This window comes from Colossoma macropomum, unplaced genomic scaffold, assembly GCF_904425465.1.
Source record: "Colossoma macropomum unplaced genomic scaffold, Colossoma_macropomum, whole genome shotgun sequence".
NCBI lineage: Eukaryota > Metazoa > Chordata > Actinopteri > Characiformes > Serrasalmidae > Colossoma > Colossoma macropomum.
The window spans coordinates 13,704,182-13,728,229 of record NW_023494795.1 but is presented as its reverse complement, the minus strand read 5'-3'; the positions used below and the strand labels follow the sequence as shown (position 1 = coordinate 13,728,229).

Here is a 24,048-nt window from a genome sequence, read left to right as displayed (position 1 = left end):
CACATACACAGTAGTTGTTGGATTGTTTAGGCACATCAGGTAAGGGGCGAGTGCAACCTGCTGTATTTTGGTGAGGATTAGACTTGGCTAGGCAGATTAGATTTTGGTTTGTTTGTTTCATTTCTTTGGCACCCTCCTCCGTCCACCTTTGCAGTTTGTTGGGTCCTATTAGTCAATGTTCTTGCATAACCAGTGGTCAGTCAACTCCTTTTCTTTTAACCAATACTCAGTCTCAGCTCAGTTTATTGTATCATGCCTCTTTCTTTGTTTATTCTTGTGTCATACACTTTTACAAGTGGGAAGAAAAGTAAAGCTTTGACTGAAGTACTTGTGCCCTTCCCTTCCGTCTCCCATCATATGCCATGTTATTTCCTCTCCACCCATAGCTACATCTGAGGGGAACGTAACAACTATATAATATTATATATAATAATATAATGTAACATTGTGTGTCCATATATGTGTGTATATATATATATAATATATATATATATATATATATATCGCTGCTGTCAGGACAAAACCTCGCATCTCCATTTTTGTCTGTTACATGGTATGTAAATTTCAATTCCAAAAGAAATGGTTTAAAATGACTTGGGGGAAAAAGTCTGGTTCCACTGACTTACACTAAAAGTCAAGTATGTTGTTTTCCTTCACCTGTAAAGTTACCACTTTGAAGATACAAGGTTTTGTTCTGACAAGTGGTGTCTGTATGTATAGTGGCATCAGCATACACAGCAGAGGCCTTGATTCCACCACAAGAAAGGCAGAATACAGGAGCATGAACCAATAGGGGAGGTCACCAATAGCCACAGTCTTCACCCTCATGGTAGACCACCACTGAAATTTTGAGTTAATCGAGCTAATAGTAATTTAACAGAACAAGAATCTGTGTTCTAAGTTGTGTTGATTTACTATTCAAAGTTTTAAGGCAGCCTGGTAACTAACCTCTTATGTTAAAACAGCATTTTATTTTTTTGTTGCAGTTACTAGTTACTTAGAAGCAGTAATATAGTTAACTTGTTATTTTGATTCAGGATTGGTGTGCATTCCTGTTGTACTCCTAAAGATCTCATTCATAGGAAAAATTATGTCTCTGACAAGATATCTGTGACACCACAGAGGCTGGAAATTGTTCCCCTGCGAGGTCTACAAACAGTGGAGTCTGGATTCCTCAGAATCAGACATAATACAACACTCAAATCTGTGAATTGCACTGCTACTTCACAGCCGACAGAAATTGTGTGCGAATTCAAGCTGCAAGTATAGATGTAGTGTGAGATAAAATCATGCATTGTAAATATCTGTGGCCAAGGCCTAAACAGGAAGTTAGTGGGGGTCACAGGAAATAAAATGAACCTTGTGGCAGAGGGCTCTTCAGACACAGCAAGATCTATCTTGCTTTAGCTTGGGTAGCTCGAACAGGATGTCGCTTCCATCACTTCGGTGTCAAACCTGAGTCAAAGTCTAAAAAGAAGAGACCATCACACACACTGCATTTCATCTGGAACTATGCCAACACCTGTAGCCCCTGACAGTAACAAGGGAAAGCGGAGGAGCGGAGAAGATTAAGAAGATACTACTTTTTTTGTAGGTGAGTTTTTCATGTTAACGCCTCGCATGGGATGGAAAGTGGACATCCTGTGACGCACAGCTCACCGCCAAATTTCCCAAATACACAAGAACGGAAAAGTAAATGTCAGATACTGTTGATTACTTTACAGAACACCTTGTTTGGAGCTTATGATTAACGTCTGTGCATGATTTCCTGTCATACTGCACAAGTCATCTACAGATCTTACGAGCTGCATCGTTACAGGGTCAGCTTCTGTGTGCATGATGCAGAAAGGCCAATAGCGTACCGGACAACTTGTCCTACGCTTTGAAATAGTTGTGGTTCAAAGGACATGAAAGTTCATGAGCAAAATCACAAAATTACTCTGAAAGCAGGTCTGCTTTGGAGACAGAAAAACCTGATTGGTTCTCCTAATATGCAAGGGGTTGGGGCTTACACTGCATTGGCCCTTTTGATTTGAATGCAATGCAAGTGTTTTAGTTATCTTATTTAGTTCTTCACTATGTGGTGTTGCTTTGTTATTAATGTGACAAAAGTACTTTTGTTTGTGTTCTACTGGTTATGGAAAATTAACTGGAAAACTGCAGTTTTCCTCTGAATCCTTTTTCACGGTTCAGTTCTCTTAAAGCTATAATATGTAGGTTTTGGAAATTTAGAGACTTCACTGGTGGAAATATGTAATTGCATGCAATACGCTGAAGAATGTTTTTGTGCGTGCTTCGTGCTACTTCCCCAGGCAGAATAATCTGATGATTGCGAGCACATTGAAAGAGAATTCAGAGAGAACTGAGTCAAAACCTGGTGAAGGATTCCTGAGGATATAAGTGAATTATCTACTATTATCGTCTACTATTGTCATTATATCTTCATCAATATAATGTTAATTCTGCATTTGAGACCTAAACATCGAGCCAGACCTTCTTTTGGAATCTGTGTGTGATATTATTACCTAAAAACATATGATGCAGTCTGAAAAACTTAAAAACTGAAAAACTAGCGAAATCCAACACAAAATCTCTGACTATTGAATTATTATTTCTGGCTCTACTGGATGACTTGCAACAGCACATGGACGTCATATTTTAGCGTGTTTTTTCTCCTGTCATATTACTTCTTTCAATTTTACCAACATATTACATATTGTCATATGGAGAAGGATCTTTCACAAATCTTTTCAAACTCTCTCGTATAGATCTGGCAAAGGCCTTACAAAAGCATCCAGACGCCCCCTCTAATAAGTGACTTTAGCTTCTTTGAGGTGCACACATTGCTGACACAGCCATTCTATTTCACACACACTTGTATAATATCCAGAATAAAACATTGCTAATAGAAGAGAACGCTCTCTGAGCCAAGTGTTGGTTAGAGGGGTATAAAGCCCCCCAGCATTAAACTGTGGAGCAGTGTAATTGCATTTTCTGGAGTGATGGAGCACCACTGAATACCACTGGGATGTGCTGGAGTAGCATTTATGTTCCAGAACTAATCAAACATCAGCACCTGACGTGCCTAATACTCTGTGACTGAATTTACAATGAAATCCTCACAGCAGTGTTCCAGGAATGTTGGATGAGAGGTGTCTACAAACTTGTATATTGTGTATTTAGGGTTTGCCAGGTGGGATTGATAACATGTAAATGCTCATATGTAAGAAATTTATGGGTTTAATTCAGAGAATAAGCAGGAAGGACCTAAATGGAAGCAGGCCTCTGGAAACAGCTTGTTTTTTATCATGCATGTTTGATTAGTATGCATGTTCTATTGTATACTACTGTGTTTTCATATGAATCAATGAATCTAGAAAAACATAACTGGACAATGCTGTTCATATCGTCTGCAGCACCTTTTGAGTGCTGTTAATGCAACATAGTTTTTTAATTAAAGATTGATTTTTGACTGAAGTGTCACAGAGATTTGTGCTTAGAGCTAAACGCGTCTTTTCGAGAATCGCTGTCTCTTACTGAGTCACTGACTGCCTGAATGGCTGACTGGCACCCATTGTTGAAACACAATTTGTATGTAGTGCTCTCATTCAAGCATGTTGAGCTGTCCAGTGAAGTTGTGTTTGTGGCAATCTGAAAAGATGCAGTGCTGGCTTTGTGTGTATTGGAGGAAGCACATGCTGGCCTTTGTCTTTGCAGCTTGGCAGCATTGTGTGACCAGGGATTGGCAATTATTAAATGAAAACTGGATAGAAATAATAAAAAAGAAAGGTTGTGCCTAATAACGGGTTCAGTAGCACAACAGTGACTACTGAATATTTGTTAGAGCTTGGGCTGTGTCTGATGTCAGTTGGAAATTCTCACCTTGCAGTATAAGCAGTGTTATGTAGCAAGTTTTTACTCTTCCATATGTGATAATAAAGCTATTAAGTGCTGGTACACGACCACTAAGTGCACCAGAACTATAAAATGATCACTTTATAAAGAGCTCACCAGTGAAACGTTACCTAGTTCGGAGGCTTTAATGCTAGTGTTATTAGCATAGCAGCTAGAAAACAAATAGTTTTGAGCTAATGGTACGTTTGATTGACTTTAGACATGATTATGTGTAAATAAAGAATTACTGTACTTGGTTACATTTAAATCGTAGTGCTTTGAGTTTTTAACAAAGTACTTCTACTTTGCTTCTTTAATTTTTCATGTTACTGAGTAAAAATAAATTATGAGCATGTGTATCAGCTCATAGACCAATCAGAAGAAATTACAATTAAATTTATAAGATTTAAAGCCAGTCCAAACAGAGCAGCGCCCAGTCACAAAAACAATTTGGCACTGATGTGTTCAGGTAGAGTTAAGTGGAAAAAGGAGAGAGGAGCGTTAGCAGCACACACAAGGAACATGCTTTATCAAACGATCATCTTCATTCATGTTCATAAGAACTAAAAAAAACGGCCCTTTTATCAGGTGCTAAATCTGCCTCCCCAAACCTGCCGACATCTTGACTTTTCACAACTCCCCTTCAGCCTGAGGGAGCAGCGGCCTAGCAGAGCTAATCCGAGCTAAACAGGTACTGCATTTAATGTTTACTTGCTTTGCTCTTCTAGAATAAAATGGCGGATATATATTTAACTTGAATTACACCAGCTGTGTATTTGTGAGTGCCTGTGAGCCAGCTAGCCACTTTAGTTAGCAGAGGTGTCAACCCACATAGTTTACTCATATAAAATACAGTTTTGTCAGTTTTGGGCCTAATGATGTCTGTCTGCAGAGCCACAGTTACACGCCAGCAGTTTAACTCCAGCAGGTTCAAGCCAGTGGCATTCAGCGCATGCGCTGTCACGTGTTTTGGTTTTTCTTATTGAGTGTTAGGCTAATCGACATTTATATGAGTTTCCAATGAATTTGCGATAAATTTGTGTTGAGATAACTTTATATTTTAAGCTTCAGGCTAAGACCAGCTTTGGTATGAACACATACGGAGATTCACAGAGTACATATTACACGAACTCCGGCTTATGTGGCCTGAGTAAGCTAATGGGTTATGTAGCTAGACATATAGCTAGCTCAGTTAACTGACCTTTAATACGGGGGCTTTATGTGTAAACCTACATTTTATGTGCAGGAATAAAACTTTACCTTAAGTAGGCTTAAACTAAGCATAGCATTAAGCTTCAGGCTAAAACAAACTTTAGTGTTTGAATGTATCACGTCTGAAATAGCCCATCGAAAGCAAGTGTTTCCTTTGGTTTCTGATTGTGTAATGTGTTTCGGCTTATGCTTTACGGTTACCAATAGTTGATTTGTATATTGGCGACGGTCTCCCTTCCTGATTGGTAACATGCATGGCGACACATACAACCAGCACAAACAGTCGCTGATTGCATCAGAGACGTTATAAATGAGGAGACCAGCCACTGGTTTAAATATGACTGGGAAGTTCATAACGCTCAACTTTCCTGTAAGGACTTTGTTTACATGGCACAGTCACGCTGTCCTACTGCGCATGCGTTCCACTGGCCTGAAACTGCGGGAGTGAATCTGCGGCTCTTCATTCTGACCGTTCTCGTTTTGTGGATCACTGAGACTGTGATACGGGAAGTCTAGTCTGATGAAGGTTGTACATAAACTCGGGACAGTAATTCCGTCGCGCTCAGACTTGTTCCTCGCTTTCTGTTTTAAGATTTAATGAACAGTACCGGTAATGTGATCAGACTGCCGGAGGAGTAGAGCGTTCGTCTGTCGCTGTACGGAAACAGAAACCATATCACATAGATCAGGGACATCAGGGCATCTCCATAACAGAGGTTAAACAGAGGTGTGCTCTAATATTCAGATCATTCTTTGGTCTGACTGAAAAAAAGACTGCCAGGTTATGAATCCTGGACTGTCACTGAGTTAAAAACACTTTTGCAAAAATACATTTACTTCTCAATCTGACCTTACAGATAATACTGCATCATCAGAGACGCCATTCAGTCAGTTCATCGCTCTCTGCTCTCTCGCTCTCTCTCTCTCTCTCTCTCTCTCAAGTTCAAGTTCAGTGTAGCTTTATTGGCATGACTGTAAGCTGTAAGGTCCAGTATTGCCAAAGCATTATAACAGTGACAAAATGACAAGAACAACATGAATATATAATAATAATAATAATAATAATAATATATCAAATCATAACAATAATAACAACAACATTGTTGACTTCATTAAAAGAAAAAATCTATATAATTTACTGTATAATTAATAACGTGTAGTGTCCTGTGTTACGTGGGGTGGTGGGTCAGAAGAGTGGGGGTACCCTAATGACCCCCCCCCCTCAGTACTGCAGACAGTACTGGTGACTAGACGTTATATGAGTGTGTGCATGTAGCATAAACATCTTACAGTCTGTTATTATGCTAATAACACGGCAATCCTTGGTCTAAAAAGCGCAACCAGGTGTGAGAAGGGAGACCAGAGACTGAATAAATGAATGAATGAGGGTAAAAGGAGGAAATACCTGAACAAACTGCAGCTTTGTGGACATAGGCTGCAATACAAGAAACTGACTGTCCAGTCATTTGTCTTAAGAATGTCTTATATCACATGTCCATTTCTAATGAGAAAAAAACAAGAATTTTTTGAAACAAATAAGAGCAGATAGTTACAGTTATCCGATTATTCAAGTGGTCATGTAAACAGCATACTCTGATTTCTTGGATCGGAGTAAGAAATCTGATTTTATGCAGTTATTGGATTATTAAGTGCACGTAAATGCGCTGTGTTGCGACAAATAGGGTTATTTCGCAGCACTGCAACAGCATTGTGGAAAACTCGTTTTCTTACATCACTAAATGGAGATGATATGACGAACAAAAGATTAAATTCTGTGGAAAAGAATGTGATAATGTGATGCGTTTAAATAGTAAAATTGCTTTAAATTATATGCTGTGTCTCCACGACCCGGAAGGATAAGCGGCTTAGAAAATGTGTGTGTGTGTGTGTGTGTGTGTGTGTGTGTGTGTATGCTGTGTGTCATTTCTCAGACATTAGCCCATCATAAATACCTTAATGATCTAAGTTACTCATGAAATTGCAAGCTTTAACTAGCCAGAGTAGGTTTACTCAAATCAGTTTTACTGATAGCAGTCTCCATTGTTTTACCCCAGAAAACTCAAAGCTCAAGCAGAACAAAGAAGCACATATAACTAACTGGCAAGCCAGAAAACATCTAAACTGTGCACAGTAGCCCATAAAAAGTGCCTCTAACAGTGGCTCATAATGCCATTATGGTTAACTATAGCAGCCATAACACTCCTTTGTGGCCTAAGTATAGTGCTGTTGTCGGAAGAAAACCTCGGATCTCCAAAATGGTAATTTTACAGGAGAAGGAAAAAAACCTACTTTACTTTTAATGTAAGTCAATGGAGCCAGAATTTTTTCCAAGTAATTTTGGCCCATTTATCATGAAATTTATGCACAATGTAAAGGACAACAGGCTTTTTTAATTTTTTTAATTATGTCAAAAACTGAGAAATTACCAAAATGGAGACACAAGGTTCTGTCCTGACAGCATTGATATGTATGATTAAACAGCTGAAACTGGTAACAATCTGTTTTTCAGTGTATTACAGCAGCAGTGATAAGTAATGACTAATTAATTCTAGTTCAGTGCTACCCTCATGACCTGTTTTGCTGTTGCTAAAGAGACACTTGCAAGAGCTTCACTGACGTTAAGGTCAGAAACTGGTTTATTTGAAATATCCACTAAACACCCAGAGTATTTTATTTTCAAGTTATTATTATTATTATTATTTGTAGTAGTAGTAGTAATGTTACTGTTATTATTATAAATAATAATTATAAGGACAAAAATAATTGTATTATTATTAGGAGTAGTAGTATAGTCCAGATGCTCTGTATTTATTGACAAAAAGTGGCTGGTAAAAATCTGAGTGGCCATCCACCAGACACTGTGGGCAGGTGGACTTAAATGTTTATTTGCCACCCAGCACAAAATACAAGAGTATATTATGTACTGTAGACACCTGCATGACATAAATGCCATTCAGCAGATGGTCCTGCAAAACTAGGCTTGTCCGGTCTTATTACAGTTAAAGGTTAGATGTTTTCTAGTAAGACACTAAACACAACACTATTGATTCATATTTCAGAAATATATCTCATCCTCCACAACGCTGTTCTCATTTACTACAATTTAAAACCAATAGCAAAAAAATAAGAGAATCATCATCCAAATGCCTTTTTACCTGGTATTTTCTTAAAGCCATTGATATTTTTTGCAGCAATGTCTAGACTAGTAAAATTTCAGGATAAAATGTACAGCAATCCAGAACTACTGGAAGATACAGAATAAGATCGTTCAGGTATGTAAACAGTCAGAAAACAGTGCTGCTCATCTTAAACCAAGTGGGCAGAAAGGATTTGTATCATTTCCACATGAAACCCAAAGGTACCAAATCCAACTGCCAACCTGCCAAAGGTAAGTACTGATTTAGCACAGCGTACAAACTTTTGCACACTACAATTACTGTTTTATATTTTTCTATCAAAGTAACTGTGCATTAACTTTTGAGGATAAAATAACATTTATTTATTTATTTTTAATTGCAGTGTGCAAAAATTTGTACGCTGTGCTAAATCAGTACTTACCTTTGGCAGGTTGGCAGTTGGATTTGGTACCTTTTTGTAGCCAGCTAGCCACAGATTTTCAATAATGTTTAAGTCAAGGGACAGTGAGGGCCATTCCAAAGGCTTCAGCTTACATTTCTTGAAGTAGTTCATGGTGGATTTTGAGGAAAGTTCTCATTCCAGGTAGTAGCAGCACAGCCTCTTTTCAGCTTCAGCTTCTTGACTGTGTCACATTTGTCGTCAGAATTTGCTGAGATTTAGTGGAATCAATTCTTCCATCTACCTGTGCAATGTTTTCTCTGCCCTTGATTGCCACATACCCCCAAACAGAGTTACCCTCATGCTTGGCGAGGTGCTCTTTTCATCAAATGCTGCTTCTTTTTTTCTCCAGACGTGAAAGAAGTCCATTTGTACCTCATCATTACTCAGCACTTGTATCCCAAATGCCTCTGGCTTGTTTTGCATGCTTCAGACAGACTTCAGACTTTGACATTTGTGATGAGGTCACAGGTAATGATTCCTTCTGATGATTCTTCTGTGCAGATCATGTTTGTGCAAGCAACACTGCACAGTATGTCAGCTAAACCCTGCATGTCCTTTGCTGTTATGTAGGGGTTTTGCTGTGCCTTTCTGGTCAGTATACAAGCAGTGATACCTGAGGGTTTTCTTTGTCTTCCCGATCTTGCCTTGGCTTCCACAGTTCCCCTTAACTGCCATTTTGGACTGTGGAAATGGTAAGCTGAAAGTGCTTTGATGCCATTTTATAGCCTCTACCTGCTTTGTAGGCATCAGTAATATTCATTTTCAGATCCTCAACCAGCTGCTTAGGAGGAGCCTGAGTTGTTGAGTGTTAGCACAAGGTTTGAAGAGTCTGAGAATTTATTACGCTCTGCAGCTGTCATTAGGTGACACTTCCTAACTTCCTCTCATTGCCTGTCCTAATGAGACTCAAAGGGTGTCCAAACATTTACCTGTCACAATTACTATTTTTTTTTCTATTTTTTAAGTTGATCAAATATAATGTAACTGTGCATTAACATTTTTAAATAGTTTGCTGCTGAGGCTGTGTTTACTTCTTTTCACTTTAAGAATCAACAAAATATGTAATTTGGCCAGGGGTGCCAAAACTATTGAATTCAACTGTAAGGTTTCGCAGTAGGCACAAAAGTGTATTAAAATACTTCGAGTCCTACCCTCTTATTAGTAATATGTAGAAGACTCTTCACTGGAGTCCCGCAGGGGCTCTGTACTGGGCTCTCTACTTTTTTCTTCACACTCGCTTTTTTGACGTTGACATGATATCCTCTCACGGCATGCAGGTGTCTACTCTACAACATCTGGAGGATTCAACCCTTTCTGTCTAGGGAGGCTACTCAGGTGCTTGTTCAGTCTCTTGTCATCTCAATGCTTGGCTCACTCCTAGTCTTCGTTTGTGGGCCTTCAACAGCATGGCTTACCCCCCTAGCATTCCCTTCACTGGCTTCCTGTAGGTGGCTGCATCAGATCTAAAACTTTGATGCTTGCCTACAAAGCCAGAAATGGACCAGCCCCTCCTTACCTGATGCCAATGGTCAAAACGATCCCCAAGCCCTTTGAGCTTCAGCTCCTTCTGGGCTTGAACTACCATCCTTAAAAACACTCCTCTGTCTTGGTAGCCAGGTGGTGGAACAAGAGTCCCTTACCATCATGAGTGAAGACCTATTTCTTTGTGAAGCTTTTAATTGAACACAAACCTGGCACTCATTGAAATGCCTTGAATTGTACTTATGCCCTATCTTATTTTTGTGTTTATTAAAATATACATACATATTTGGAAAATTGTCAAAAATGTCGTGAAAATGCTGTCAATCATTTCAGATTTCAGAAGCAATAACTATGAATTTGAAGCTCTGAACCAAATTAAATCAGAACTTTGTGAGAGTGACTTATGTTTTTGTCAGATAATGTTATTGTAATACTAAATTGTTATCAAATCTGTTTTTAGGGTGTAGCTGTTTTTGGAAAAATGCAGTTTAATTGTTGCTTAAATGTGGTCTGACTATTATATACACGTGTCCAAACACATCATTATCTAAATTATATACACATATATCTCGCTGCTGTTGGAAGAAAACCTTGTATCTCCATTTTTGTTCTCCTTGTATGTCCGTTTTTCAGTTTTTGACATAATTTGAAAATGCCTGTTCCCCTTTACATTGTGTGTAAATTTCATGAAGAATGGTTCAAAAGAAATGGCCCAAAATGACCTTGCATCTCCAAAACTTTACAGGAAAAGGAAAAAACCTACTTTACTTTTAATGTAAGTCAATGGAAATAGAATTTTTTTTTCTAAAACATTCCCTCCATACTGCTTTTTTTAAAATAGTTAACTGATAATATCTACAAGATCACAACGCTAAAAAGCGCTCATTGTGTTTTGCTGGATGAATTTACTGCAAACAGCTGATGAGTTTATTCATTCTTAGACAGTGTCAATGTAAACAATATCAAGTCACTGAAGAGGTTTCTTACCTCATGTTTTTCTTTGAGGCGTGCAGTCAACATTGACAGTCATCTGAGGAATGGAGTCAGTTTTTGTTTGGGTCAGTTTCATTACTCACACTACTTCTTAGTATCATTTCACCTGAACGACGCTAAAATAAACATATATGTAATAGCATCACTCACATCACTCATATGATGAACACACAACACGCTGTTACTCTTTTGGACTGCTTTTTTTTTTTTAAAGAAACCATATTAGGCTTAGCACTAATAAACAGACCATGGTCAAGCATACACCGATGAACCAAAACATTATGAACATTATGCCTGATATGTTGATGATCCTCCGCGTGCCGCCAAAACAGCTCCGACCCTCAGAGGCATGGACTGCCATGGCACCAAGACATAAGCATCAGATCCCTTTTGCTGTGAGTTGTGAGGTGAAGCCGATACAGATCAAACTTGTTCCAGCATATCCCACAGATGCTCGATTAGATTATGATCTGGAGAATTTTGAGGCAACGTCAACGTTTTGAAGTCCTCACCATGTTTCTCAAAACAGGGCCGTAACTAGGGTCACCAATTTAGTGACCTACATCTCATAGTGAATACACTAACCTGCTAAATATGAGTATTACACCAACTGTAAGTTTCTCCTTTAGGTTTTTTTTTTAACGAAATCATTGATGTTAATAACTGTTAATCACCTTTTCCTTTCATTTGTTCCGTCCCCATCCCTCCATTCTTTTATAAACTGCTATTGCTCTTCCATAAACTGACTTGACTCCGGTTATCCTGTTTAAGTTTATTTAATGAATCGTATAACTCAAATAACATTCTTGAAAAACATGTACAGTGTGGCAGGACGCATTGTCCTGCTCAAAGAGGCCACTGCCATCGATGAATACCATTGCCATGAGGGGCTGTAACTGGTCCACAGCAATGTTTAGGTAGGTGATACGTGTCATATTGACATGAATCACTGTTCCCTTACTTTAAGCATGACAGTATATATTACATTGCCATTACACAAATGCCGCAAAGGTGACGAGTATCCATTCGCTCATCTGCAGTGACCTTAGTCAATGACTTGTGAGTGTAATATCTGTTCCCTGTATGCGTGGTACCACAATGAACCACATTAGTCACAGCCTATGATATAAATAGATAGACATATCATCATAAAGATTGGTACAGATTTGATTTTACTTCCTTTGAGACCCCTAATGACCGGTCAAAATTTACTGTGAAGTAGAGTGGGCTGTCTCATTGCTAGTATTGTCCATACATTTTAGGAAAAGCATGACTCACTGAAATCATATATCATTCCTAAATTCACGTCATGATAAATGTTAAATCATACATCAGCTTTGACGTACGTTTGAAAGGTTATCTTCCAGAAGTGCCTTGCCTTTATCTATGTAAACAACATTTATGATAGTATCAAACATGTCTTTCTACAGAATTTCTGACAAACGATAAAGACTTGTTCTCTACATTGAAAAAATAAAACGCTGCAGACCTCACCCATTGTGGTTCTCTCAGTAGCACCTGAAACTACGCGCAAAAACATATTAATGCAGTAAAAATGTATATATCTGTTTGTTTATATAGACATGCCTCACAGTATTCTGTCCTGAATGATGTCAAAAGCAGCTAACGTATGATATCCTTGGCTCCAAGTATTCATAATAGGGACAAATTCTTGGCATGTTTAGACAGGTTTTGCCTTTTAAATAGTCAAAACTCTGTGGAAGAGATTTAGAAATTAATATAGCACTAGTCACTTGTGGCATGCCCATTGCAAAACAGTGACGAAACAGCCGCCAGAAGTTAAATCATAGTCGTGTGACATGACTGCCTGCTGCATCATCAGTTTACTCATTCTGCGTTGCCTGTTACTCACTCTAAAACTTGTTTTATGATTTTCCAGGGATTAAACAAATGCAGGTGCAGGTATTAGACTCTTATTCACCAGGGTATGTTTTAGTTTTTCCATCTGAATTTACGTGATCAAATCATAAGGCAAATTATTCAGTAACTGCATGAAATAAATGTACATTTTTATTTATTTTTTTTTGTAAAAGCTCCCCTCAAATTAACAGAAAATGTGTTTTATGATCATACACATATTGCTATATGCTTATAATTTACTGCTGATGCTCTTTGTATTTTTTTATAAAAATATTTTTGACAGAGCAGATCACTGATATCAGCTTCTTTTATTATAAGGGTTTAAAATTACATTACGAAGAATATGACGAAGTGCGGTTTGGAACCACCGGTGGTCTCAAGGAGTTAAAAAGGTTAAAGTGCTGTAAAATATTCAATGACAGTATTTAATATGTGTATTCAGTAATGAGTATTTCAGAAAGTGTTGACGTTAGTATTTGTCATATGAAGACTTTCTCTTCCTGAGTTGACCAATGCTTATATTGGTTAAATAGCTTTTGTTACAAAGATAGACACAGATTTAAACAGATACATATATGAAAGGATATTTTTCTCTTACTTCCGATGTAGTCGATCAACCAAGACATGCTTGGTGTCCAGATTTGGTTTAGATCTGAATGTACAAGGCTAATGTTGTTAACAATCACTAGATGTCAACAGTCACCCAAATCTTTTTTTTTCTGTAAATACATCCCCAAAACTTCTGTCGATCTTCTAAAACCATCCAGGTCTTCATTAGCTGCGGGTGCAGGTACCGGACTCTTATTCACCAGGGTATATTTTGGTTTTTCCATCTGAATTTACGTGATCAAATCATAAGACAAATTGTTCAGTGTTGTGCAGAATTCTTGATGTGGTTTAGGACATAGTGTGATTAACTGTGAACTAAAAAACACACCAAAACTTCACTGCATAGCCGACAACAGGTGTTGTGCCAGGTTGACTGCCTGTCATGTGCACACGCTTAACACAGGCGTATGGATGCTACAGGGAATGTTTGCAAATGTTGTTTCTTTTTATAATGTTAATCTTCAACTTTCTAACTAAGGATATATGTTTAAAAAATCAAAACAACAGAGATCACTGATCTAATCTAGCCCCTTTTTAATACCTTCAAACCATTTACGAATATTACAACAGTACACAGCATTACTGAGACTGGGGACAGCGGGGTTTGGGGGGATGTTCTAAGTGATGTGAAAGTATTTATTTATGATGTAACATCAAAAACTTTGTTTTCATGATTAACAAACAGGTAAACACAGATAGCTAAACTGATAGCTGATAAAAAACAATGCTGCAAACTAGGAGATAGGAGCTGATTAGCATTAGCTTAGCTAGCATTATGACAGCTCTGCTCGCCACAGAACAGGTTGTGTGGTGTTTGGGACTTTAGTGTTTTGGCTAAGCTAATGAGAGCTTAGTTAGCAGGCCAAGTGTGCCAAACATGACTGAACAGGCTTGGCTCCGGCTAACTGGTGCTAAATTACACTTGTTTAGAGGATATCTGAGAGCGACTGAGTTAAGTGGCTGGTATTGAAGTGACAGAAAGACAAAATCGAACCTGTTGTGTGGTGTTTGGCAGTGGAACACTTTGACTAAGCTAACAAGAGCTTAGTTAGCTGGCCAAATGTGCCACAAAGCGCAGGTTTGGTTCTAGTTAGCTTATGCTAAAATGACAATTGTGTAGAGGATATCTGAGAGCACAAAATCGAGTGACTGGTGTTAGAGCAAAAGCTGAGCTCAGATGTGTTCTGTGGTGTGTGCAGCTCTTAGTTGTCGCTGAGCCACCAATATGCTATAATATTATATATTATTATAATAATAGCTATAATAATATCTATTCCCACATGGAGCAAAAATCTGACACATCATCATTTTAAAAATACTATCATTGTTTTTAGACGCAAACTGCCTTGTGGACCTGCCTCGTAACTCACTCACTCACTCACTAACTAACCCACAATTAATAATATTTGTCCACAAGGGGGAGCTACTGGCACTCCAGGGAGAATTCCCAGTGAGCAAGAAAGAAATACACAGTTGTTTCTAATGTAGTCCTAAATGAAAATGAACTGGCTGGAACAAATGCTGTGTGCCAGGCTGATACTGGAGTGCCTATATCTAGACACGTCAGTGGCCAACTGCATTCTCAGTGTGTGGCCATTGGCTGCTGCCCCCAGAATAAAGTACAATGATAACTATCAGGAAAGTTAAACCATGATGGCTAGCTAGAAAATGATTGAGGAAAAATTACTTAAACAAGATGCAAAGAAACAAATACATGAAAATACACAATTTGTTTGGATATCAGAGGAACCGCACGGCCAAAGAGCAGAAGTGGTTGGCCAGTTCGCTCAGTCTAAATGTATGCAGAGGCTACAGATGGCTAGGTTAAAGTTAATGTACTATCAGACACTGGCTAATTAACTAGCTAGCCAACTAGGAGTCACACAAGTTCTCAGCCATGCTACAGTGTCCTTGACTTGTTTATGTTAATTTATTTTAAGGGATAAACCGTGTTTATTGTTCAAAATATGCGTCCGCTGAATGTAACTATGATAACGGGTTTAGTCTCCGGTGTGTGTGGGGGGGGTTACTGTGGTTGTAATGGGCAAGTCTAGTCAAAAATCAGGGCTGTCCAGCCATGCTTCATAGGTTATATCAAGGTGACTTACAGAACTTTGCTTAGTCCTCAACTTTCTGTTAAAGCCTCAAATCTCTCCCAGAGCTTCTCTGCATCTGCCTACTCCATTTTCGGTTGCTAAGTTGCTGACAGTAAGGCAGGGTTGGGATAGCTACTGAAAAATCGGTAGCTAGCTACTTTGTAGCTACTTTCCCAAAATGTGTAGCTAGTTACAATTTAGCTACTTTTCCAGAACAAGTAGTGGCTACTTTTTAGCTTTTTAGAAAGTAAGTGTGACCAACAATTAAACTTACACAACCAAAGGTGTGATTTCCTACAAAAATTTAGACTAAAGGCAAAGTCAATCGTTCCAGATTTTTCCTTACAAAAATCAACAGAAATAACTGAATACAAACCAAACAACTTTGTGCAAAGTGTTGAAATAAAACTGCTCCAGTTGAAACATTTCAGCAAGATGTACAGACATGACATTCCTTTGTTAAACTTCAGTAACACTTCAGCCTCAAAACTCTCATCAGTGACCCTGACTCTGGGGTGAGAATCAGGCCTGAATAATCTCTCCACTGCTGCAGAGCTGCTGTGGCTCCATAGCAGAACTAGATTTTTAGGTAAAATAACGTAATCCTCCTTTACTGTAAAATCGTTATAACACACAGTTCTAACACAGTTTTCACAATAAACAGTCTTAAACGCTGGAGTTAATGTAGAACTGCTAATTCACCAACTTTTAACACTGAAGACTGACGCGCAGACTGCTGGACACACAGCAACGCAGAAAACGAAAAGAAAGGCAAAGAGAAAGATTTAAGACGAACATCGATAATTTGGAGATGAACGGACTTATTTACATTTATAAGCACTCAGCTGGTTTACTGATACATTTAATCTGCAACAACTCACGAAGCTGAAGTCGCTTCTCATTCAGCAGCTTCTCGTTCGAATTGTCCCGTTCCACCTTAAATGGCGCAGCAGTACAATCTGGCGCCTCAGGCACCATTTAACGTGGAACGGGACACTTCGAGCGAGAAGCAGGAGAATGAGAAGCGACTTCAGCCTCGTAAAAAGTCGAACATTGAGAGACATTTTACAAGAAACTCGCGGAGAAGTTTCCTGAGATGCGAGAAAAGCAGCTACCGCTGAGCTAAAGGTTAAAGCAGAGCAAAGTAAGTCTGCGTTTTCAGTTATATTATATTTTTAGCCTGTACTATCACATCAGCACATACTGAGACATACTTACAGCCAAGATGGTAAAACAGACATAAAAAGTTCTGGCTCTGATGGTGGTTTGATTTTATTGAAAGAACAAAATGGCTCTTCATAACATTTGGGGTTTCCGACCCCTGAGTTAAGCCTGGTGGACAGCGTGTGCCCATTTGCTCAAACTGTCCACGGCTCAGTCAGGATTGCACAGCCGCCACCAGCCCAGTTAACAACAGCATTCTGTGGTTCTGTGGTTCTGTGGTTATTTGGGTGGTGGACCATTCTCAGCACTGTCGTAGCAGTGACATGTTAGCATGTGTTGCAGTGGTCCATGTGGATCAGACACAGCAGTGTAGCTGGTGCCAAAATTTTTCTCTGACCGTTTCTCTGATGCTGTCTGTATGATGTCTACAGCTCTGCTAATCATATGAAAGTCACCTCCACAAAGACAGGATGGAATTGTATTTTCTTCAACAGTACAGTAGAGAATGCACTTTTTATTGTTGGATAAATATATTTCTATGTTAAACTTCGATAAATGTTCATTTTTAACATTTTAAACACTTTTTTAAAATGGCAATAAACATCATCTAACATCACAAGAATAAATATAGCTCTCATATTATTCTACCGCAACCTACATAAGTCTGCTGGGTTATGTAGTTGTGGTAATATCCACTGGCAAAAAGAAACAAACAAACCAAACGAAAAAAAAAATTACAAATAGGATACTACATGTTGGTGCTTCGCATCAATGCCTCCCCCTACCTATCACCTCACCCACATGAAGTGGAGCCAGATTCTGTGAGTGAAGTGGAATTCAGTACGAAACCATTGTCTAAAATGGCTGCAGCATTTAGTTACACTGTAAGGTTTTGTGCATTTTCATATTTCACAGAGGGTCAGACTGTGTCCTAAACCACACAGACAGGTCTGTGTGACCTTAATGAGGATGCAGTTTAAGCAGGTTGAGAAGTTTTGGGAGTATGAACAGATTTGGGTGTCACTTGACTTCTGGTGTTTGTTAGCAAGTTAGCTCGTAGCTTAAGTTCTTTAGCTCATAGCTTAAGTGCTAAACCAATGTGTTTTAAGATGCTTTTAGGAAACAGGAAACGAGGTAAGTCAAGGTCACATACGCATTGTAATAATGTGAGGGCGTGTGCTGAATTACTGTCATCAAAGCTTCCAATAATAGAACATATATCATCATACACAGAATTACTGTAAACGCATTTCCATGAATAGCCGGATGTGAAAAATGATAAAGGTATGTTTCACCAAAAAAAAATAGCAAAAGCATTCAGGCTGGTGGTTGAATACATGAAAATACAAGTTATTGCATTGACATGGTATCCTGCCTAGACCCAACAATTCAAATATATAGATATATTGAATGTAGTTTGTAGAACTGTGCAATGAAAGCCAGTGTGTCCTGGCATGTTCACTCACCACCCACAACTTTACAGCAGCAGGGTGAGGCATGTTTGCCCCTCAGCAGCTTAGCAAGTACCAAAATGCGTAACTGTTCTATCGAAACTCAAAAATAGCACTGGGTTCTGTTGCAGTAATAGCACCACATTTAAAGGTAAACACACTAATTTTCACCTATAACATTCATCGGTTCAGAGGAGTTCTGTTAAAAAGCCACAGATCTCAGTAGTCGGAAGGTAAAAATCCATGCTAATTTGAACATTTTTTCAAATTATATTTCTCTAACAGGGAATCCTTTACGTCAGGCCGTTGTTTGGAGCTTGATATAGCAGCTACTAGCCTAAAGGCAGTGAGCTAAGTCGGATGAGGTGTGGAGACAACCGGTTCTAGACCAGTTGATGTGACAGCAATTCAGGCTCTAATGTGTTACATTTTCTAAATACATTCCTAGTGTATTAAGTCAGAATATGAGGTTTTAATCTTCAAAGGATGGACCTTTTTGTTAATGACTGCTGGTTCTTGCCTTCTATCTGATATTACAGAAGGATCCGTTTAGCCTTTTTTTTTGGCCTGGTGAGTGATCACATTGACTGTTCTACTTCAAGCTGTGCTCAGCTGCATGTGTAAAACCAGTCAGATTAAAATAATGATGTAATTCTCTATTTCTAACATGACATCAGCAGGCCATTGTATTCCATGCTGTGTAAGCAGGTAAAATTGAAATGAATAGCTGATCCCTAATCGTTTTATGGCATAACTGTTTAATGTCTGACATCTGCCACTCACAGGACACAATCAGTTCATAGGTGAAGCATTATTTGAGATTTGTGCCATAAAAGACCAGTGAAGTACAGACATGTCCTGAGATATTTAACTTCTTGTGTCTATTTTGCTTTGAAAATAACACAAATAGTACATTTTTGTCTGAAATTGTTATAAGTAGAAACATTCAAATGTAATATTTTAGTCGCTTATTGTTATTTTCAAAAAGAAATGACTAATGAGGCAGGTTATTACATCATGAATCTCATTTCTTTCTGGATGTGTGGGAGCGCTTGGTCATAATCACTGTTTTCAGCATCATTAACCCCCTGACATTCCAGACCTATTACATACTAAGGCCTATTACTCATTAACTACAGGGGCTTTATTGCAACCTAATGGACATTTTTTAGGCTATAGAAGCATGTAATAAAACTTAAGGGGTTAAAGGGGAATTCCACCAATTTTTCAAAATTTCTACATAATTCAGCTGCATGATGGGAACAAAATCATTCAGGGGGTCTGGTGTGAAATGATGCACTGTAGATAAACTTACATTCTAAAGAAATATCTGTGTAGTGGTGGTGATAGGAACCAGGAGTCACAATGCTTTACTGTTTACTAACCAAAATGAATGATATGCATTATTGATGATGGTAAAGTGGTGGTAAAAAAAAAAAAAAAAGTTTTTTTTCAGTATTGTTTTACCTCACAGTGCCCTGCATGCACATGACTCCCTGCATTTGTTTTAGACTGTGCTCAGCTGCTTGTTAACAGTGTGTCTGATTAAGGTCATCCTGCTCTGGGTCTACTGTGACATCAAAAGGTCATTTATTTCCATGCACTGTGAAATGAATAGGCAATCCATAATTGTTATAGTTTAACCTCAGTGTCATCAGCCTCTCCCAGGACACAATAAAACCTGTGCCAAAAAAAGGCCAGTTTACGAGGCTTATTCAGGACAGATTTATAAAGAGATAAAAAGTTAAAGGAATAGTTAACTTGATTTATCACTTTCCCCAGAGGTAGTCGATCAGCATTGGTATGTTTGGTATCTGAGGTTTGCTTCTTTAGTTCACAGTGAAAGATGCTAGGCTAATGTTGCTAACAGACACTGGACTTTGAACTGTCACCAAACTCATCTCCATAAACACATGCCCGAAAACATCTCTCAGCTGACTCAACATGAATCCAAATCTTCATTTGTTTCCCTCAGACACATCAGTGTGGTTAAGAAGCTCTGACTTTCTTTAAGTTAATTTAAGTCAATAATTATTGTTATTTTACTCAGTTTCACAGTAGTCATTGAGATGTAAACAAAGTAATTCAGCATGGTTTGATGTGATTAACTGTAGCGAAACTTGCCAACTTAGATTTCTTTCGAGTGGTGGTAATAGGAACCACAGACCGATTTTGCCTACAATGCAAAAAATGTCATTTCATTTACTACTCAGAATGACTAGTGAACCTACTCACATCCTCAGTTTTTTTTATATGTGATGCTGATGATGGTAAAATAGTGGTAAATCTGGGAATCACCTTTATTATTTACAGCCAAATAGGTTTTGAATGATTATATCCCGTAATTATTTGTAGTAGGTGACGCTGTCCTTTCTGTGTGGAGTCTGCATGTTCTCCCCGTGTCTGTGTGGGTTTCCTCTCACAGTCCAAATACATGCAGTCAGGCCAGTTGGACATGCTAAATTACCCCTAGGTGTGAGTGTGTGAGTGAATATATATGTCTGTCTGTCTACCCTGCGATGGACTGGCGACCTGTCCGGGATGTTTCCTGCCTTCCGCCCAGTGACTGCTGGGATAGGCTCCAGCACCCCCCGCAACCCAGAAAGATAAGCAGTTTAGATAATATGTGTGTGTGGGTGTGTGTGTGTTTATAGTAATCTCCAGTTATCTGCCTGAGATTTGATAACCACATTTAAAACAGGAGGCGTTGTGGTGGTTATTTTTATCATAACTTTATTTTCAATGTCTATTCATAGTATTCAATGTCTATTCATCTATTTTATTGAAACAGTGATCCAAGACTTTTTAATTTGTGATTCCAAACTTTTGAACACTAGTGTACATTTTGCTGTGTCTAAGCTGGTACTAATGGAACTATCAGTTTCCCTTTGAAACTGCTAGTTTCGATAAGGTGATCAGCATTAAGCAACATTAGAGAAAAGGCGTCACTTCTTGCCCAATGTTGGAGGGTTGTTTGAGAAAGTGCTGACCCTGGTTTTACATTTTATCTATTCACCCACAACAATGTCCATTTACCGTAAGCCTAAACCAGACACAAGTTAAGCATGCACAGGGTGACGATACATAAACTCATGCGCAGTTAGGGGAAATAAACTGGAACAACAGACAGTTTTGTTTTCTAGCTCAAAAAAGATTTTTTTAACCTTCTCATTCCAAACATTCAGTATTCTGGACATTTTTGCCCAGGTATTCTAGCACTATGGCAGGTTTGTCACCACACTCACTTTAATGTGTTTCTACAGAACTCGCTCTTTGTATCGGTTGAACACTTAATAAATGTTTCTTTTTGTTTCTTATCATAAACAAAAACAAATATGTTCACTGCCTCCAAGACCAAATAAATCACTGTTTCTAAATGATCTTATATTCATTCCAGAAATGTTGTGCATGTATGTCTTTCTAGAACCCATGTGTCAAACTCAAGGCCCGTGGGCTCAGATCAGGCCCACCACACAATCCTATCCGGCCCACAGAGGTATTTAAATTTTCTATTACTGTTAGCCCCGTTTCACAGTGTGCTGCACTACAGTTCCCAGCATGCAATGCAATGTAACGTGTGCTCCGACTCTCCTACCCCAACGACAGGACAGCGGTTACACCTGAATTCCACACAGTTCTACACAGTTCCACACCAGTCATATCACCAAACACACTAGCTGCATTTCAGCCAATATAAACACTTAACATCAGCTCGGCTGCTCAGAAATTGCGTCTAAGTCTTAATGAACTTGCAGCAAAGAAAAGACACCAGGTGACTAATTCAAGCAGATAGGTAGGTTTAAAAGAGTGATCTGTTGAGGTTTTTGCGAATTTTGAATAAACAATGGTCAGTTTAGTTTATAGCAAAATGTTTATTAAAGATGGAATAAAACACAGGTGTTCTCTGGCCCACAGATTTGTTGAGAATTTTTTAGTGTGGCCCTTTAAGCGGTTGGGTTTGACACACCTGTTCTAGAAGGTCCCTCTTGTGAAAGGTAAAAAAGCAACATAGCAGATATTTGTTTCTACATACACGAAGACCAATTTTAAGGTCCAGTAATCTGAACACGTGGACTCAAAGTAATAATGATGCTTTGTTTAGTATAATAGAGTCATTACAAAACACAGTCATTCAAGTTTTTTGTTTATTTTGTTAAAGGTAGCAGATGCTGATCTAGAAATCTGGGGATAGTGTTGTTTATATTGATGTGAAATGTTGATTTCAGTGTCCAGTATACTGGACGTTGGAATTAGGCACATGAAATTTGCAAGATATTAAGATACTACTATTATAAGCAGGATGATCATAACCCAAAGAAAAGCTGAACATTATATAATGTAATATATAAATCTATAATTTTTATGTATTTATATTAAATTATATTATGTTATACAAAGAGATTCACTCGAAAGAGGCCCCGAGTATTCTGTAATAACTCTTGCTAGGACGAAGTAATCTGAACAAAACAACATGCAATGTGCTCCTCTGTATATGGAGCTTCGAACATGCCGGGATGCCCCTGTGTCGGAGCGATGAGGTAGGCGCCGGACAGCCGTCACAACGTTTAACCTCCGTTTGCAACTCCTGGGTGCAGATCCCCATACCCCTTCATGTGTCTGGCAGAAAACTGAGATCACTTCCAGCATCACATGTAATGCAATCGATTACACAGACGTCAAGGTATGCAGCATATTTTTTGGATCAGATTGCTTCATCCTAACTAGAGTTACAACAGAATATTCGGGGCCTCTTTCGAGTGAATCTCCCTGTATTATATTATATACTGGGCACTGAATATTATATGTTTCAGAGTAAACAAATCATGTTTTATATAAAAACATTGTTTTTTAAGGGTCCCGTCATGGAACTGAGGAGGTTAAAAGTGGCATCCTGCGCCACTGTTAGAGCAGAAGAAGTCACCCTCTTGACCACCCCAATCTGGAGTAAGAAGCCCCCCCTTGTGAATCTTGCTTCAATTTGGCATGTAAGTTTTACAGAATGTATAATTTTAATTATGTCAAATCTTTTCTAATCATTGATTTTTTCAAAAAGTGTTATTAATCAAAAATACAGCACTAAATATACTTTTAAAGTGTGAATGTATGTCTTAATGCATCCAGTTAATGACTGTAATAGACTTTGATTGACAAATGAGAGTAAAACAGAAGTGCTTGAAATGTAAGTTTTGTTTATTAGTTAAACAGTTGTTGTGATTGTGTGACAACATACTCATTTGACTTTACCTTTTCACCTAAAAATACAAAAAAATCTCATTTTTCTTCACAAAACCAGTTGTATTGCCACAAGCACACCCACACCCACCAAAGTATTCACATTCTTTTAATAAATTATATTACACATTTTTGAACAACAAGTCAAACTCACCCATCAACTGACCCAAGAAAGTAGCCCAATCCCAAGATTCCAGTAACCCAGATGAAATTTCATAATTAGACCATAGCTATTCAGTGAATGTGTCGCAATTAGAATCAGCCCCATCATTTGGTCAGGAGAGAGAATAAGGTGAGGGTGATATCTTACACTTGGGGCTTCTTCCCCACCAATTTACCCTATATTTCACATTTCTTTTAGGAAATAAATAGATCTACAGTGTGCTGGAGGAATGGAAGGGATACAGCAACACACCTTTCCAAGCAAGCCATTATTATGATAACATTTATATGAC

The 24,048-nt window shown here is 38.4% G+C and overlaps 1 long non-coding RNA gene across 1 annotated transcript; it reads left to right on the top strand.

Annotated features, from left to right (window-relative positions):
- Positions 1-1,421: 1,421 nt before the first annotated feature.
- On the top strand, positions 1,422-24,037 carry LOC118816145. Its single transcript, XR_005007848.1, has 3 exons — positions 1,422-1,594; positions 23,215-23,346; positions 23,955-24,037. It is a non-coding gene; the product is annotated as an uncharacterized LOC118816145 (long non-coding RNA).
- The last annotated feature ends 11 nt before the right edge of the window (positions 24,038-24,048 follow it).